Below are 4,565 nucleotides of genomic sequence, written 5' to 3'. Positions count from 1 at the left end.
CTTTGGTAAAGTATCTGTGACTGATGTTTTTAAAAAGTAATTCGGAAATAGGCTTTGTTTTTCACAACATGGTCTCCCCGCTAGAGCTGCCATTAAGGAGCAGGTCTATAAAACGGGGGTGGGGAGGGAGGAAAGGTACAAAAGAAAGATAACTGAGGAAGAAACCTACGACAGAGTTCCTCAGGCATACTGGCGAGCCCCCTTGCCCAGCTGGCACCCCAAGGAGGGACAGGTTGAGCCTGCAGAGAAGGAGCATCGAGGTATAAGAGCTCTTCCTTGAAAGTCCTCGTGGCCACCACAGACTCCCTCTGTCCCCAGAGCCAGGAGGGAAGGCTGCCCTGCAGGAATCAGGTAGACTGGGTGTGGTGCTTACATAATCTCCTGTCAACTTGCAAAGGGGTGGGGTCTAGCCTGTCATTCAGGTCATAGCCAATGAGGCCTCTGTGTGGGCCTGGCCTTGTCCTGAGGATTCTGGGAACTCCTGTCTTCCTCCCTGGAGGCAGGACACACACTCTCTCCCTGACAGACATTGCTGTTGACAAGCCACATAGAGCTACGGTAATGGAGCCAGAGCCCTGGCGCTGGAGGAGCCACGTGGAGATGCTTCCACCACCACTGAATTCACAATACTTTCCACCCACTGGCCTGTGATCTTCTTTGTATGTGTGGCATGAGTCTGCATGTGTTGTGTAAGTCTGAAGAGGAATTTATAGACTGGTACTGGACCTATGGGCTCATATAGGATTTATGGACTTGATCTGGACTGGGCTGGGATGTTTTCTCAATATACAATTACTCTTTTATATAAAACTCTCTCTTACACACATATGAGCCTCCCTAGATTTGTTACTCTAGTCTACCCAGACTAACACCTAGGGCTTGGAAGCTATGTTCTGCTATTCACTAGAAGGATGCCTGTCTGAGCAAGTGACTGAACTGCTCTAAGTGGGTGTCTTCATCTCTGAAAAAATGTGTAGGACTCACTGGTATATGGGGTACTAAGGTTAAACACTCAATAGACCCTGGCTTATAACAAGAGTTTGATAAGTGTAGTTTTCTTCTCTCTCCCTTGTATGGCTAGCACTTAACCAGGAGTGTAACTCATTCTGAAGTTTGTTGTTAGGGCTATTTGGACCGCAAGACATGCTTACGTATAAAACAAATAGCCTTGAACTTTGTAAAGTCTTGGTGTTGTAGTCAGGCCCCATCCATCAGTTCTGACCCATAGCAACCCCGTACACAACATACACAACAGAACGAAACACTGCACAGTCCCGTGCCAGCCTCACAATACTTCCTATGCTTCAGCCCATTGTTGCAGCACTGTGTCCATCCAGATCGGCACGCCCTTCCTCACGTTCACTGCCCTTCCCTCTGCTTCACCTAGCATGATGGCCTTCTCCAAGGACCGGTCTCTCCCGACAACATGTCCTAAGGATGTAAGACAAAGTCTGGTCATCGTTGCCTCTAAGAAGCACTCTGCCTGTACTTCTTCCAAGACAGATTTGTCTGTCCTTTTATCAGTCCGTGGTACTTTCAATATTCTTCAGCCAGCAGCACAATTCAAATGTATTGATTCTTCTTTGGTCTTCTATATTCGATGTTCAACTTTCACATGCTTATTAGGCAATTGAAAATACCACGGCTTGGGTCAGGCACATCTTCGTCCTCAAAGCAACATCCTGGCTTTTTAATACCCTAAAGAGGTTTTGTGCAGCAGGTTTACCTGATGAGTCTTTTGATCTCTTGACTGCTGCTTCCATGAGCATCGATTGTGGGTGGCAAGACAAAATTCTTGACAACTTCAATCTTATCTGCATTTATCACGATGCTACCTATTGGCCCAGTTGTGAGGAGTTTGGTTTTCTTTCCATTGAGTTGTCATCCATATTGAAGGCAGCACTCCTTGATCTTCATCAACAAGTGCTTCAAGTCCTGTTCACTTTCAGCAAGCAAGGTTATGTCATCTGCATATTGTATGGGTTGTTAATGAGCCTTCCTTCAATCATGATGCCACAGTCAAGTCTTACTATCTGTCATAGCCTCATTCATGGACGTGACCTGTAAGACAGGTGGGCTCGTTAGCTGTCTTCTGAACACCTGTGGGGCTGCTCAGCTCCTTCATCATGGAATCAACCATCTGCTTTGCATCACTCATCCAATCCTGAGCCCTCCTTCAATATTCGGATGAGATCCAAATATGCTTCCTCCATTCCCTGATAACGTATTCCAGACCGAGTTTGCCCTCGTCTGCAAACCCATTTCACTTTGAGATGGTCATACGAGCTTTATAAGAAAAGTCCTAACCGATGCCTATTGGGGCTATTCATGTGGGCTTGCCACCATTCTTAGAGCCTTTGCATTGTTCAGTGTTCTCGAACAGTCAAATAGTAATAGCTACGTATGTTGAACGGACGGATAATAACTTCATTTGTTGAGGGCATATTAGGTGCCGAGCAGTGTGTAATGGCGCTTATAGGCGTTTCTTCAGCATTTCCACAGCACAGATAATGAAGTGCATTACAACTCCCCTGTTCTGGAGGAAGCTGAGCCTCGGAGGGGATCACTCGCTTTATGAAGGTCAGCTAGCGAGAAGGTCAGGGGAGCAAGGATTACAGTCTCAGGGATGTGCCATCGCTGACGCTGCTTCCAAGGAAAGTGCAGATTATGAACGCGCAAATGAATGGGGCGGGAGGGGGGGGGAATCAAATACTGAAGACATCTGCAGCTTCAGTTTGGGATGCAACGTTTATCAAAATTCCAGGCAGATCGATGACCCACAAGTTAGCACCAGGGTTCAAAAAGCAAAGCAGCCGCGGAGTCCAGATGAAACGCTGCAGCGGCCCTGATGGCGTAGTGGTGATGCGTTGGGCTGCGACCTTCAAGGTTAGCAGTTTGAAAGCGCCAGCCGTTCCGCGGAAGAAAGCCGAGGTTTGCTACTCTAGTAAAGATTTACGGACACTCACAGGGACAGTTCTACTCTGTCCATTTAGGGTCCCTATGCGTCTGCATCTACTCGAAGGCGTTGAGCGGGATCTAAATGCTGCACACAATGTCTCTGCCACTAGAGGGCTTCCTCCCCTTGGACAACACCCAATGCCGGCGTTGGCCCCGTGTCCAGGCAGCTTGGGAACCAGACTGCGGGCACCCCTCCCCACGCTTACTCCAATTTTGCCTAACCCCCTGCGTCTGGGTGAGAGGCTGGGCGGCCTGAGGGGCCCCTGGGGCATTTCCCCAAGCTGCAGCAGCGAATGGAGAGGGAGCTTTCGCTGCCTTATCCCGTGCGTCTCTGGGCTGGGGATACTTTAGGGTGGTGGACTCCTTGGCTGCTTTGAGAGTTCACGGGGTCGGGAGGGCTGGCTAGAGAGCAAGCCAGCCAGCCTCCCAGAAGTGGAGGCCCAATGGAACTCCTCCTGTGCCCCCGAGACGCCAACCTGTCTGGGAAGGAAAACAGACAGGTCCACAGGGGCGCACCCGCGGAGGGGCAACTCCCAGAGCCGGGAAACACCACCAGGTGTGAAAATGCCTCGCAGCGAACAACCTCAGGAGACCCGAGATGGTGTCGCCGGGTGCCGGGGCCTCGGTCCCCCACCAAACCATCCCGGGAGCCCTGGAGGGGCGGAGCTTCCGCGGCAGCCGCTGGGGGCCCGTGGGGACACCCCACCCCCTCCTGGACGGGGTTGTAGGTAAGGACTCTGTGAAGCATTTGAACACTCTATTAGAAGCAACTCCTCTGGCGCGACAGCAAACGAAACGAGACAGATGACTACACCGTATTAAGACACACACACACACACACACACACACACACACACACACACACACACAGAGCAAAACGCAGAGGTAGGAGAGGGATTAGCCAGGGAGGCGGGACAAAGCGCTGCTCCTCCTCTTCTCCCTCTTGAGACCGTTGCTTTTGTGACATTGAACATTTATTGACGACGCGAAGGGAAAGGTGATGCGAATGTACATGGGCTTATCTAGCATGCCCAGCGACCCCTCCCGCCCCCTAGAAAGAGAAGCCGGAAACGGGGTCTGCAGCCCCGGGAGCAGCAGGAGTGAGAGTGCAGGTCCCGCTCGAGACCTCAGGGGACCCCGCACGGCGAGGTGGCCCCGAGTGGCTGTCCGCGTTGTTCGTCGAGCCCGCCCTCCTCGCCCCGCAGTCCAGCAGCGCGCCCACTTCAAAGGCGTCCGGCCGGGTCTCGGCGGGTCCCCGGGGACCCCAGGTGGCCGCGCCCCGCAGCTCTGGGAAGGCCGGGCGGCGGAGGCGCCCAGGCAGCCGGGGCATTGTTTCAGCTCCTCGGGTGGGGACCTGGAGGGGGAGGGGAGGCAGAGGGGGAGGGGGGATCCTCGGGACCCGCCCCGAAGCCCTCCCGGGGGACTCGTGCTTCAGCGCCCGGGCTTTGTGAAGTGTCGCGAGTCACCATGGAAACCATAAGGCCCGCGGAGCAGGGCGCCGGTGGGGTCAGCGGGTTCCCAGGATGCGCCTATCATCCCCCTCGGACCCCAGCCCTGCAGCAGGGCTCGTCGGGAGTTGTAGTCTGCGGGCGGCGGCCGCGCGCGGC

This window comes from Echinops telfairi, unplaced genomic scaffold, assembly GCF_000313985.2.
Source record: "Echinops telfairi isolate 266 unplaced genomic scaffold, ASM31398v2 ScPeMD7_2573;HRSCAF=3158, whole genome shotgun sequence".
In the NCBI taxonomy this organism is placed as follows: domain Eukaryota; kingdom Metazoa; phylum Chordata; class Mammalia; order Afrosoricida; family Tenrecidae; genus Echinops; species Echinops telfairi.
Note: the sequence above shows the minus strand (reverse complement) of the source record.